General features: G+C 43.4%; 1 protein-coding gene across 1 annotated transcript in view; it reads left to right on the forward strand.

The window, feature by feature from the left end:
• The first annotated feature begins 602 nt into the window (after positions 1–602).
• The window catches only part of Creb5 (cAMP responsive element binding protein 5), a 394,770-nt gene continuing 379,993 nt past the window's right edge, over positions 603–15,379 (forward strand). The window contains exon 1 of the mRNA XM_029478951.1: positions 603–637. The gene's annotated coding sequence lies outside the window, so the exon portion shown is untranslated. The remainder of the gene's footprint in view (positions 638–15,379) is intronic.

Here is a 15,379-nt window from a genome sequence, read left to right on the forward strand (position 1 = left end):
GGCGAAATGGAGATGTAATACTAAGAAGCCAGCATGCAGAGAACACTGCAATGAGGTCACGGCTGTCACAGGCAAAGGATCTGGGTATCTTCAGTGGCTGGGGTAGGGAAGTAGGTAGGAAGTGTCCTGCATTTTTAAGTGTAAACGTCTCTTTCTACCTCTTTCAGCATCCTTACCACCTCTTGGACACACCCCAAACCTTACTTCTTTCTGACCCTACAGACACTCCTTGCAGGAGAGCTCCTGCCGGTGTCTCCTGCGTGGCTCTGTTTGAAACCTTCAGGATTGTTTCCAAGCTGACTCACACCACTAATGTCGGGGAGCCGTGTTACTCGGCGCTGGGCTGTGCAAGCTGTTGCTTGCGCGATCGCGGGCGCCGCCGCAAGCACCCGGGTCCGCTCGAGGGGCGGGATTTGGGCGGGGCGAAGACCGGGCCCGCCCCCTCGGCGTGCGGGCCCCGCCCCTCTCCCCCTCCTTTCCCCCAACGGACCGCAATGATTTAGAAGTTCAGGAATCCCACGTGACGTCACCGGGGGGGTGATGTAATGCACTCTAAATAGAATGTATTGTAATCTTTGCTCAGTCCAACGTGGTCCCTTCACCCGGGCTCGGCTCTTGCCTTCTCCACACTTGTTTGGTAAGTTCCTAAAAATACGGCGCGGCCACTTCTGGGGCTTTTGCATTTAGCCACTTTCGCTGCACTTGCCGCGCGAGCCGACTCCGGAGCGTCCTTGTTTGCAGGGGTTGGTTCATCGCTGCAGCCGCGAGGTTACTTAGTCCAATGGGCAGGTCACAGGGCAAGGAGTAGAAAGGATGCGATGCATTTTTTCCCCTTGATTTGTGTTTGTAAACACTTTGGCGGATCAGAAGGAAGTCCGGCCCCAATTGCTGGTGGACTGTGGAGTTGTGCTGTGTCCTGTAGTCACCCAGAGACCCCACGCCGTGTCCGTCCCGGAGCGCGTCTTGGTGATTGCTGCGCCGTGCGACTGGAGGGATGCTGAGTGGAGCCAGCGCCGTGTCCGACCCAATGTGCGTGCGTGTATGGGAGCGCGCGTGAGTTTCCCTGACACGGGGAACAGTTATGAATCGGGGGTGTATGTTTGCCTCCAGAGCCCCGGCATGGTGTGGAACCCTTCTGAAGTGTGGTCAAGCGGCGGTGGTGGTGGCGGCGGCGGCAGTGGTAGCAGCAGCAGCAGCAGCAGCAGCAGCAGCAGCAGCAACAGACCAGGAACCTGGAGCCTCCTCGCATCCCGTTTCTCAGTGATGCAGCGGAACCCCGGGAGAAAGTTAGCAAACTTCCAAACGTTGCGGCAAAGTCGCCTGGTCACCTAGGGGCAGCCGAGCGAGTTCGCAGGGGGTTCTCCCTCTCCCGAGTGCCCAGCGGCCGCTGCCAGTTCTCGAGACCCGCTGCCGGCTGCAGCTGGTGGGCGCGAGCCCGGGAAGGGGCGGTTGCCTTGGAGGGGGACTTGACTTTCGCTCCAGGAGCTCCAGCTCGAGAGTGCTCCGCAGCCCTCGCCTTCACTCCTGCAGCCGCCTCCCGCCTCCGTCCCCTTTGCGCTGGCACTCTTACTTCTTCCGGGCTGCTGCCCCAAATGACAGCTGGGGCCCGAGCCGCACTGCACCCAGGCGGTTCTCAGTACCGGGAGACAGAGTCTGCCTTTGAGCCAGATTCTTTATCGAACCGCTTAAACTTTTCACAAAGTTCTTAAAGGGTCCAGGCAAGCAGACACCGCCCCCACTAAGCCACTTTAGAGGGACTATAGCCCGCTTTAATTTTTCATTTATTTTCTAGTCATAGATTTATTTCCAGGGAGTGTCTAGTAGAAAAAGCTCCAGCTTTCCCTGAACGAGTGCCGCCCCCACTTGATGCTAGTTCAGCGCTGGGAACTGGAGTGGGCTACTTGTACATCGTTGTCAGTATCAGCAACGCTTGCTTGGTTTATTTTTCCCTCTTCCTGGCATGTGTCAAAGAATAAAGGCTGGCTACAGGTCCATTACGTCATTCTGCAGGCCAGTAAGTGTTTTATTAAGGGGCTTCAGATATTCAAGGGTTTGGGGGCTCAGAATGCTGACAAAGCAACTCTGCACCCCCTCCCCCAGAGCAATTGTGGGTTCTCTGGACACAGCTATTGCCCTCTCTTTCCCCGACCCCTCTTCCTCCATCCCTCTCCCGCCCACCTCGTTTCACTGGGCCTGCCCCCGCCTTTTACAGTTTCCCCCAGGGAGAATGCTGTCCCAGGAGTGAGCTGAAGAGCTTCTGGTGTCTGAGCGAGCTCAGTACCTGATGAATGCTCAATCTGCCCTTTTCTATTATTTAAGAAAGGCACTATCCAGGCCGGTTTTTCCCACGCGAGAATGCTCAGCCTGGATAGAAAACCCCTGGAAAGGTTTAGAAGCCTTATATGCTAATAGCTTGTACCTGCAGTGACTTAGGAAAGCAATAAGCCACAGCTAAGAGCCCAGAGCCCCGTGAACTGAGCCTAGGAGAAGGATGAAGGACCTGACTAAATCAGGTTTAGCGGGAAAGGATCTGGATTCGACATTTTATTTCCAAAATCAAAGAAGTGTCTGAGAGCTGAAAGTATCATACAACACTTTGCTGCTGCTGCGTGCGGTACTTTCTTATCCTTATCCTTGAGTTTCTATGTTTGTAGAGGAAGTTAAAAGCCCAATTTAAAGAACTGAGTTCTTCCCCACTTGCTCTTTAGAAGAACACCAGTAGCAAAAACACCACCACGTGTGACTTGTTTCAGGGACAAAGAGTGAAAACTTTTGGGCTTGAGTGAATAATGATAGCAGAAATCCAATAAAAACAGACAGAGGCAGAAGCTTTGGGCTGGGGGACAAGGTGTTTGAAGGCTTTTTGATTTGGAGATGGAGGAAGCTAAGTAGAGGAAATTTTATATTCTAAATAGGTGGCATTCTTGAAGAACACGTGTTTGGTTATAATTAGATCTACTTTCTCCAACAGACTCTGGCCGTAGAGCAGGCTTTGTGGAGCTTGTGGCTGGAGATCTCTTGACACCCCTTCCTCAAGTTTGTGGCAGCATTATTTATTGGCATCTAGTGATGAAGTGGCATAAGTCTCCTATGGGAAGCACGGGCATTGAAAATGTTAAAATTCTTGTTTGTGATGCAGAGACCTAAAGGGGAAAATGGGCAGGTCACGGGCCCTGGACAGTGTGATTAATGATCACTGATTTAGTGATCAGTGATTAGTGGTTTTATTCAAACTGTTACCTCTGACCAGAAGCACACATCAGAGGATTAACAGGCTCTTTAGATAAATGCTCATTAGTGGAAGGGGAACAGCAAAGATAATAGGCATGCACCCAGGGACAACTTTCCAAGAAAATCATTCCCGTCTTCAGAATAATAAGCTCTGTTAACAGAAAGCCCTTTTAATTTAAAACTTGCTTTTATCTTGTAAATCAAAGTTAGATGTAAAAGTTTGTAGTGCCATTATAACCTAAATTTTCCCATATCCATGAGATGTGGATTATCCCAGTAGCGATATTTTTTTATTTAAATAAACAATTGGAGCTTTAGAGTGGCTGAACCCTGACAGCTTAGCTCCCAGGGCTGGAAGGTGTCCCCCCTTCACGCCTGGAGACTGCACTTTGCTAACTAGATGGCGCACTGTTATTTGCTGTCCTCTGCTGCAGAGCAGGAGTAGAAAGAAACTGAGCATGTAGCTGCTTGCGAGGTGTTCTTCAACACAACAAAGTTCATTCTGTGTGGGATTGGAGGCTAGACAGTTCTACAAGTTTTTAGTCACATTTTCCATGTCAGTTAAATCTAGGGAGTTGAAGGCTACTGGAAAAATCAGTCTCATTACTAAAAGGAACTTAAAGAAGGAGGGAGGGGAGAAGGTACCAGAGTCCACAAGATAGGTCAGAGCTGCAGAGTGACTGCTAAGTGACAGGCCTGCTCTCTCTTTAACTAAGAGCCAGTCCACAGTCTTCTGGTCTAAAAGACTGAGTACTCAAGTACTCAAGAACTTGTTTCCTTTCTGATCTTGCTGGCTAGAAGAAGTTACAAGAGAGAAGGGAAATTTCTGATCTGGAGACTGCAGGAGGCAACACCGTGCGGCTTGACTCTTGCAGCTATGGTAAGAGCATGCCCATGTTTCTGGAGCAGAGAAAGCCCTTACATCAGTCCAGATGAGTCTCATACTGCCACAGACAGGACTTGGAAATGGAGTTTTATCTTACATATATTTGTATGTGGGTTTTTTGTTAGTTTGCTGGGATCAGTAGGATTTTGTGTAGGTATGTGAGTGTGTGTGTGTGTGTATGTGTGTGTGTGTGTGTGTGTGTGTGTGTGTGTGAGAGAGAGAGAGAGAGAGAGAGAGAGAGAGAGAGAGAGAGAGAGAGANGTGTATGTGTGTGTGTGTGTGTGTGTGTGTGTGTGTGTGAGAGAGAGAGAGAGAGAGAGAGAGAGAGAGAGAGAGAGAGAGAGAGAGAGAGAGAGCTTTATTTCTGAAATAAAATATGTTTACAAAGCTGTGAGCTGCTGTGGGGGAAGCTATGAAGAATGGAAAGCAAGGTGGCAGGTAAAAATCTCTTCAGAAAGCTTTCTTGAGTCACTTTAAGGAGTACTTGAGTTTTAGCAAGAAGGCAAAAGAAACAGTAAAGATTAAAGGCAAAACAAAACAAAAACCATGTCCACACTCAAACTTAGATACAGGCTCCCCTAAAGAAGGATGTTATTGATTAAATAGCAGTTTTACTTGAGTTTAAAACTCTTAAGATAACAACTCACTGCCTTCTTACCCGTTTTCTCATTTTCTGTTGTTTACATTGTTTTTACATGAATTTCATATTTTAACTCCTCATTTTTGTGTAAATTTTTATTTTCAACTCAACTAAGAGTAGATACATTTACTCAGCTGATAATATCTGCAAGTCATATTTTTTAAAAAATATAAATAACTGATTTCTATAAATTACCTGTCAGGCAAAAGCAGTCAGCTTTTTAGATTGTTCCTACAAAATATGGAAGCTGTGCCTTTCTATTTTGCTTTGATGTTTCAGCCTTTGAATGAATGGCGGAGTAAATGGTGATCTGTTAGACACTTCTCCTGTGTAGTTTTTCATTTGTCAAATATTCTTATTGGGACTACTTGCCAGTTTCTCACGCCTGCATGTTCAAAACAAGTCAGAGTTTTTCCACTGCGACTTGTACCAATGTCACATTTCCAGGCTCCTGATTTCTTCCTGTGACTTTCTTTTTAGAAATCGGAGATCATTAGAGTGTTCGTCTTCAGTTGGGAATTGTTTTGTAGGAGTCTGGTGGTCCTTGCCCCTTCCGCATGTGAACTGTGTCTGTGCAGTTGGTTTTCTTCTGGTTGTACTGTTAGATTGGAAATGGGATTTGAGCGGTGTTATTATTTCCGTCATCTTTTCTTTTCCTCTTCAAAGCAATGCTATTAGTCACACAATTAATGTGATCGAGCCTGGTGTTTCCCATCTATATACTGCTTTTGCTGCTTGCAAATTGGATTTCTAAGGAAATTTAGGATTTTTTTTTTTTTTTTAGAGGCAGCTTTCTTGGAGGAGCGGGACAATGACCTCAGTCAATTCCTTATCTTGTCCAGTTTGACTGTTGCTGTGTTATGGGAATGAACCAAGGGCTTTATACATTGGTGCATAAACATTTAAATTGAGAACTATTTCTCCAAATTCTGTTTAAGAAAATGATACCATTGAGATAAGGAGGCGCAGAGAGAACAGTAGCCTTGAATAAGTCTGGAAGATAAACTTTCACAAAGAACCTCTTCCGACTGCTATTTGTGAACTAAAGTGTACTATTTTGTCACCGTGCTTTATGGAGGGAGTTTGGTACTTTGAAAAGGACTTCATGTAATGTGCTTACTAAATAATTATTAGACTTAGTAATTAAGAAAAGAGAGCAATTAATGTATTTTTAACATTCATTATTTCTACAGTTAGGAATCACAAATGATCAATTCAACATAAGAAAATTTTTAGAAAGAGGGAAGGCTTCTTAGGAGCTCCCCAGTAGTGGTAGCGCTCTTCTGAAGACACCCGGGAAAGACTCTGGGACGTTCTGGGAATTCCGAGTTCGGGGAAAACTTCTGAATGCCTGCGAAGTGACATGGGATGCCAAGTGGCTTTTCCTACAGGTTCACTCCCTAGTGTCCCCCCACCCCCTGCTTTTTTTTATCTGAAAAAAGAAGTCAGGAATAAAAACATTGATGTGGATTTGAATATCGCAATTGGTTTCTTCTATTTCCTGAAGGTTCACATTTCTAATCCCTGCCCCCAAGTTAACAAGAATGGGAAATTACCATGTTGGCATTTGACTTGACCTGATCCCTCAGGGAGTAAAGGGACTCTTCTTACTCAGCCTAGAGACTTTGATGGTGGGTAGAAACTGATAGCTGTATATAGATGCTGGAGCTAGGGAGAGACTCTTGTCAACCCCAAGGCCTGGTTACATCTCTTAGCTTGTCCAAGGCCTATGCCAGAGAGAGGAAACCAGGGCTGAATGCCTGGCCCCTGTCTTCAGCTCAGATTCTCTGTCTGTCAGGCAGGCTGCCTAAATGCTCTTGTCATGGATGCATACAGCAGAGGCCAAGGCTTTAGAAACCTTTCTCTCATTAAGCCTTTTCACAGACAGCCTTTCAAAGACAGGTTTCTAAAAATTAACTTGACTGCTTTGAACAAACAACTGTAGTTTCTAGTCTATATTTGTATATATGTATATATATATATATATATATATACATATATACAAATATATATATACAAATATATATATATACAATATATATACAAATATACATATATACACACATACACACATATATATGAAATATATGTATGTAATGCTGATTTTCCTAAAATCTTTTAAGCTGACTTTTTTTTTTTAACCTTAAAGTCTTCTTCATGCTTACACTAAGTTTCACAAAACCCATACTATTGAAGTTTCATTTGAGGACACAAACTGGGCAGAATTAGAATGGTTGACAACTCTGTCTCAGCAGAAAGCAAGGGCTTTCTTTCCTTGTCTGCATCATCTCTAAGGAGAGGTTCTGAGAAGAGAGAAAAGGCTTAAAGTTTATATCCGACATCGTTCTGTGGAGCAGAGCAAGTGCTCTGCCCTCTCTCACTCACTTACTTTGGCTTGGCTCACATCTGCAATATGTTATGTTTTCCAAGTCGGTGTGGGAGTGAGTTTGGAGTACATACTACTCTGTGCAAAGTGAGCTGTCTGGAAGCCTGCTCTTTGGGTTTCATTGGCAAGGCTTGAGGACTTGTAACTAGCAGGGAATAATTTAGTAGCACCGAGGGCTCCGGAGCCCTGGGCATTTTCTTTCTGTTTTAGACTCTGTTGCCACTGGATGGGGGAACAAGAGTATCTAAACAGAAACCTTGAATGCTTGTACTGTGTGTATCATTTGGCTTGACCCACGGCTTTCCTTTCCAGCCCTTTGCATTTGACATCAGCACCCAGGCCTCTTTCCTTCTTTTATTACACCAAGGAACCCCTATGTTGCAGGCATGATTTCCCAGATGTAACAGATTTTGGCTAATTTTATGCAGCTCTCTCTCCGCTGGCTTCCCAAAGGGGAACAGGAGGGACAATAATAACAACAAAAATCTTTGGTTTTTTTTTTTAATTTAAATTAGCTGGCCATTAAAAGAAAAGACATTTAATTTCCATTTGGCTTGTTTGGTAGGATCACAGCCATTTTATCAAGACTGAATTTTTCTCTTGGAGTGAATCTGGCCTTAGCTAAAGCTCAGGTTTCAACTTTTGCATCTCAGAGAATAGAAGGCACTGGGGATAAAGTCCATTGCCACCAGAGTACTGAGGTGTGACTTGATGAAAGCGAGGAGGAACATGACCTGCCTCACTGCAAGGACAACATTGTGGCTTCTCAGAGTGGAAAACAACAGTGTTCCGAGTTGAGTCAAAAGCAGCTCTCAGGATGCTGACAACCTTCAGCATTAGCCCGTTGGTTTGGTCTAACCTAGTCTGGTCTTTTCTTACTTCCAGGGCCCCATGAATGGCAGGCTTGCACATTTCACTGCTGAGCTATACTCCCAGGTCCAGGGTCATTTCTCTGCTGAAATGTGGCAAAAAGTCTCTTCCTCCATTCTTTGCATTTACTTCGTGTTAATATTTCTCTAGATTTCCTTTTTTCATATCCATCCCTGCAGACTACTTTGTACTCAGGAGTGGCCCCCACAATACCACATCACAAAAGCATGCACAACTGCGAGGGCCCCTTTTCCCATAGATAACTCCACCTTTGTATCTAAGCTTCGAAGAAACAATTAGTGGTACAAATGAGAGAAAAACCATTTGGCCGTCAAGGCTTTTATCTGTTGTTCCACAGTGATGTGGCCTCTATGGCAACAGGCAAAGCCTGAGACTGGAAAGTCCCCCATGTTGCACCCAACTTACTGAACTGTCACACCTCAGTGCATCCCTCTACTTAGAGACAGGGACTCACTGAGAAGCTCAGGTTAGCCTCCAAGTCCAGATTGCTCTGCCTCAGTTTCTCAAGGGCTCAGATTCAGGTTTGTGCTATCTTAGACCATTGGCTAAACCAGTACATTCCAAGAGAGGAGGCAACTGGTGTAATTTGAAGTGTAGAGAAGCCATATAAAAAAGAAACAGGAGTTCATTTTAATAACTGTGTGGCCCAGTATTATTCCAAATATTATCATTTCAAATTTCAACATATAACCAATAGAAAAACATCAGTGTGATGGTTTACAATGTTTTACTTTTTGGGGATTAGGCCTTTGAAATCTAGGATGCATTTTGCCATCTTGATTATTGAATAACCACATGTCAAGTACTAAGTAGCCATGACTACCATGCTAGACAATATAAAGTCTATACATGTCTCTTAACCATGGCAGCCCAAAGAAACCACCCGTGGCACTTAGAAATCATCCACAGGCTTCCTCTAGAATATGCTACTTGGTTGACTAGGAGTGGGGCTGGGCCACAGTGTGCTTATAGAGGCCCCCAAGAGTCTCTAATGTGCAGTAAGACCTGAGAGCCTCAATTCTGACTTCTCTCTAAGGGCTTCTCTTTAAGATTCCATGATTCCACTTAAGGAAAGAGATTGTAATGAAGCCTTTCTGAGTTTGGTGGCAGCAAGCCGTGGATCCAGATACACTAAACTTTTCCAAACAAATGTCAGCAAACATAATGAGGGGAGGTGGTGATGGGTTGGTCAGTCCAGAGGCTTGTCACCAGTCCTGACCTCCTGAGTTTGATCCCCAGAGGGCATCTCGGAGGAGGGAAGAAGCAGATTTGCAGGTTGCCTTCTACATGGATGCTGTCATGTGCATGCCCACGAACACACAAAATAAATTAGTAAACAGATGCAGGACATTAAAATGGAAACACGGGGAATGAAAAGGAAATGTGACAGAATGACTAACTTAGGGATTGTTCTAAGGGCCAGACACAAGCTCCTAACATGGCTGTCTAGAACAATATATTTCCTGGATGCCTTAGCCAGGCCAGCCTGGTCTATAAAGTGAGTTGCAGGACAGCCAAGGCTATACAGAGAAACCCTGTCTCAAAAAACCAAAAACAAACAAACAAACAAACAAACAAACAAACCAACCAAAAATTGATTTACATGTTACTTCGTGGAAAACCTCTATTGGGGAGAAGGTCAAGATCCCCACAGTTTGCTTGTTTTACCAGCTTACTTTCCTGCCCCCCATACTACTTGACTGTAGTTGTTTTGCGAGGGAAAAATCTTACTTCATTAGAGACATCTGGATCCCTTAGAGCTTCTCCCCTCCCAAGCATTAAACAAGTTTTGTGTCACTGCCTAGACTAAAGTCACTCAGAACATGACGTTAATTATCATCCTGGACTGAAAGCGTTCGCCCTATTTGTCACTCTTGAAAATATTTTAAGACTCAGTATTTCTCAATGAACACTAGAACATTCATGTGTGTGTGTGTTTTCTACCTGTGTTTTTATACTATTTCAGTATATGTATTCACTATAGGATGCAAAGACTAAAAATCAGAATCCCTTATCTCTTCACACACCTGTTTTGTAGAGTCCACAAGCAGCATTGCTTGTGGGGCAGAGAAGACACCATCCACCCCTTGTGACTTTATGCTGCTGAAAACCTCTGCATCTCTGACTCCCGGAGTCATTTCACCATGATCCTCTCTCTTCAGGTCCTAGAGAGCTGTCTATTTCCAAATGCATGACTATTGAGCCACCTGCTTTTCTAACATGTCTTGAAGCCATTGGAAGGATTCAGCCTCTAATGAACAGAGCTTCAACCCTATTTTATTGGCAGAACAATTGAGAAATTGACAAGGGGAGCAGTGTTGGCTCATTGTTTGAAAAGGGTGAACAGGATAAGAAAAGACCTTAGATTTGTGAGTGTCATACCACCTAAACATAAGCCTTACTTTGGATGGTCTGCAGTACGGATCTTTCTGTTGTTTTGGGCCATTGCCCTGGTTTTGTCTTTATAATGACTCTGTGATGTTTCCCACACTGTCTTTGCACTTTAATGGTTTCTGTTTATGTACTCCCTAGCTTCAGGCTACATGTACCTGAATTGATTAACAATGTATACATGTATATTAACTTCCAAACATGGGATTTATTCTAAAAGTTGCAAGGAGACCTATGTTGCAGACAGAGCTGTGCTTTTGTTGGTTTCTAGGGAAACCTTCTCTCGGGCTACTTTGTGACTGACTGTTAGAAGAGTGTATGTGGACAGCGGGTTAGATTACTGATGCCAGTTACTCATCTGCTTTGAGGGATGAAGATAAAGGACTGTGGCTATGCATCCATTGACTGGGGTAGACTCTAGTCTGGTTTCTTAATGGTGCTTAGTAAAATACTTCAGCACTTGCTCTGTCCATGCACTGTCTTTACTCTTGATCTGGAGCCACCTGCTTTTGAGATTTGGTTTTTTTTTTTTTTTCTCTTAATAATGGCAGTGGTTAGGGTGTGGCCATTGTAGCTTTTCTATATCTGTATCATCAGTGAGACATGCATCATAATTAACAGTGGGATTTGTGATCAATGCCAGGGAGCAGTTATTCTGTATCTTTTGCTAAGCATTATATTAAAGATTAAAATAACCTTGACTTCTCTCTCCCTTCTGCCTCTCTCATGTGTGCCTTTGTGTGTATGTATGTATGTGCTTATAATTATATAAAATATATGTAAGTAAAATCCTTATTAGGGCACATGGTTGCTTGTGAATACACTTATCACTGTTTTGTTTCTGGTTTGTTTGAGACAGGGTCTCACCATGTAGCCCAGGCTGGCCTTAAACGTCCTTTAACTCAAGATTCTCCTGATTCAACATCCCCCTTCCCTGAGAACTGGGGAAGCCTACACTGTCACATCAGGCATCATCTTTCATTAGGATGTCTAGAATTGCCACATTCTTTGGGCAATTCTATTTGTAATGTTGGTTTAGGAACATACTATTAATTAAAAGATATTGCTAAATTAACGGAATTGAGAACATATTGACAGCATCCTCCTTCTTAAAGGCAGCCTGCCTCAGCACTCACTGTTTACAGCTTCATCCTCTCATTTGCAAAGCCAGATGAATAACAACTGCTGTTCTTAGCACTGTGCTCCGCGGACGTCATAGAGTTGATGGTGCACGGAATTTTGGCACCATGAAGCAGCATATAATTTGAAGTTGTACTTTTTGTTAAATACCCATGTTAATCCCCAAGCCATTCAAAACATTAAAAAACCCAAACAGCAATGTCTGCTGCCTGGGTGGAGGCAGTTCTGGAAGATGAGCACACTGTTATTTAATTTTTTCCCTGTGTTTTAGATGCACTTAAAAACTAGAGAGAAAACAAGCCAAACAAACAAACAAAACCTGACCTTCGGAAGGAATGTTTTAAAGGCAGACAGCTTAACCCTTAAACACTGACTTCATTTTTATTCTTTCCAGGAAAGAAACACTTTTTTAAAAATTACAAAAGTCCTTGTATCTTTAATAGGAACGCTGTAAGGGTGAATTTGGGAAGTCATATTCTTTTAGTTTTAATTATTTGATGTAAATATGAGATTTTTGATATTAGTTACACAAGCAAGAGAATATCCTTAACATTGTGGAACCATTCACTGAAAAATAGTTAAGGTTTGTGTTATGTATATTTTACTTCAGTTATGTAAAATGATGTCCAAAGTTTATTTGTACCTGTCTTCCAGATAGGAGACAATGCATAGAATATTTGGTCCGTGCTAGGTGTGGTGGATTTGGTGTTTTAACAGAAAGGTAAAAGATCTAAAGAGGACTTTTGCCACTTCAGACTAATGCAGAGAGGTGATGTGGGTGTATGTATGTGTGTGTGAGATGCAATTTGGAAATGTAGAAAAATCTCAGCAGCCAAGTCCCAACACCAAATTCCTCCATTTTGGATCTAACTTAGGTCTTTGAGGCTTGGAGACATCTTTTAGCAGCAAGGCCATCTAGCTGCCCCATTTTTAGGACTTTTAATGGGATTTAATATAAAATGTATTAATTAGGGTGACATCCTACTGCACAGTGGAACCTGCAGAGTGGTATTTCCCTTCCATCTCATGGATAAAGAAGCTGTGTGTGTACTCAGGTACACACACAGAGGCATACACAGACACAGATACTCACAGACACAGAGACACATACACAGAGACATACACAGACACAGAGACACAGACACTCAGACACACACATACATACACACACAGACCTACTTTGAAAAGCACTCCTTTTCAAGGCCATCAGCCAGATGCCCAGTGCTTACATGGGGCATGGAGTCCGACAGAGACAGCACTTTCACATACATTACTATAATCCTTTCCCTCCTCCTGGCCTTTCCCTTGTCTCTATCCTTCCTCTTGGCCTGTGTGCTCCACGCGTACTTGAGATCACAGCAGGAGTTCCCCTGAGGAAGACCCTGAGCCCACACTGGAGGGGTTGGGAGTGATGCTGATTGTAAACAATTCTTTGCATAGGCTACAAATAAACTTCTGCTGTCCCCCGGAAAATCTTGGAACAAGTTGTCAAGAGATCAAGAGTCCACATTTTTACAAGTTAAAGATAAAGCTTCTGAAACTAGCTACTGTCTTTTCTTTTGTCCTTGACTTTGTCTTCAGAATTTCTGTGGCCAAAGGCAGCACCAAGCTTTTACCTTGTGAAGGAGTTACAGCTCACGATGGTTTGTCCCACCAACAGACTTAATGTTTATTATTTTTCTATGCTAATAGCCACTGACAAGGACAAAAGCCACCAGTTTTCATAAATGCACATAAATATCTACCAAACTGGACATAGATATCCCAGGAGGAGAAGAAAAATTCAGATTTTCTAGCTGTTGATGGACAATTTATAGTGTGTATGCATTTTGAAATCACATCACAAGAAAGAATGAATAACAGTTAAAAAAAATGTAGAGTTGGGCTGTGTATCACTGGTAGAGTACTCGATTAGTATATTTGAGGCCCTAAGTTTGATTCCCAGCACTAAAAATATAAAAGGTGAAATACTCAAAATGCACAGTTCTGTTTTTCCAAGAGGTAAGCTACTGGTTGTCCAAGGCTAAGGTGGGTCTAGAGGAGGATAGGAGACAGATAAGTAGTAGGTGCTTTCTTAGGGGCTTAATAAAAGTGTCCCTGGGTAATTGTGATGGTTATAAATATTTGTAAATTTTAAGGTCGTTGAAAAATGCACTTTAAATTGGTGAATTTCATGATTTATGAGTGGTATCTCAATAAACTTGTTAAAGACAGACAATATATCATAGAGGAAAATACAGAATGTTAAACGCAGTTGGCCTGCATCCCAAATGCGGAACTTCTGTTTTAGCACGCCTTATGTATTTGGCATGGACATACATATCAATACGAGGACAGGAGGAAGGTTTGTCAAGTCACCGTAGACCTCAGGAGCAGGAAGAGCTGATTCCCAACAACCTTACTGTTTGTGGCGTATGGGTCCAGTCCACACTCAGTACCCTGACATTTCTTGCTTAGTAGACTTCGGTGATCCTCCATTCTCCACACGGTCAGCCTCTTGTTAGTTCACGTCCTTTATAATGACGGCTGATGTTGTCCTCTGTGCCCCCAGCTTCTTAACACCAATGACGTCTGACGTCGGCCTCTTCCCTTGGCAGACATAACTATGTCATCTCCAAGACGTCTAGACTTTACTCCAGCAATGTCCTTCTCCTTCTGTTCTCTCCCCCCCCCCCAACCCCCGGCCTTAAAAAAAAGTTCCTCTTATAAACCGAGAAATTAGGAGAAATGGATTATTTGCCAAGTCTTTCTTGGACAAACTTTCCTTTTCTGTCTACCATTTCAACCTTCACAACAAACCTACGAAGAGCCAGGGTGATGGGGAAAGCGAGGTTCATCAGCTGGGGAGCTTTCCCTAAGTAAGAAAACCAGGAAATGGGCAAGTTTGGGCCCAGGGCCAGTTGTGTCTGGTTCCTGAGTGTTTACTTTTTCCATTCTGGTTACCAGATTAATCTTTCCACTGCATGGCTTGGTACATCTCAGTTTCCTGATCAAAAGCTTCCACTTAAGGCTCTTAGGACAGCCCTATCAATCTCCCTGTAGTTTCTTCCCATTGTCGTGTCAGGCCATGATGAGCTACAGTTTGCCTTGGGTGACAGTTGCCATATTCAAACCAATTCCTGCTCTATAATATCTTGTATTCTCTTTCAGTACCCTCCAGCACACACACACACACACACACACACACACATACACACACACTCAGGTACACACACAGAGGCATACACAGACACAGATACTCACAGACACAGAGACACATACACAGAGACATACACAGACACGCAGACACAGACACTCAGACACACACATACATACACACACAGACCTACTTTGAAAAGCACTCCTTTTCAAGGCCATCAGCCATCATTATTTCCTGATTTCCCAAATGAAAGTCTGATACAAAACTTACTCAACTCCTTATTGTTCTGTTTATTTACATGTGAAGCTCACAGGGTTTCCACATAGTCCAGGCTGTCCATGAACTCACTAGGTAGGCCAAGCTGGCCTTGAACTCTTGATCCTCTCACTTTTTCCTCCCAAGTGTTGGGATTACAGGTGTGTGCTACCACATCTGGCTTCCTATGAATTAAAAATGTATATTTTATCAGGCTTACTTTTTAGTGTTTACCATAAATATCTTCCCTTAGATTTTTGAGCTCCATATTGATGCCAGTTGAATCTCCTAGATTATAATATCTTCATAAGATTCTATATGCAGTGAAAGACTACCCAGAACATGGAGAGGGTAGTTCACTCATGTTGAGTGAATTGATTGAACAGACTCTTGGGTATTCTTTTTTTTTTTTTGGTTTTT

This window comes from Mus caroli, chromosome 6, assembly GCF_900094665.2.
Source record: "Mus caroli chromosome 6, CAROLI_EIJ_v1.1, whole genome shotgun sequence".
In the NCBI taxonomy this organism is placed as follows: Eukaryota; Metazoa; Chordata; class Mammalia; order Rodentia; family Muridae; genus Mus; species Mus caroli.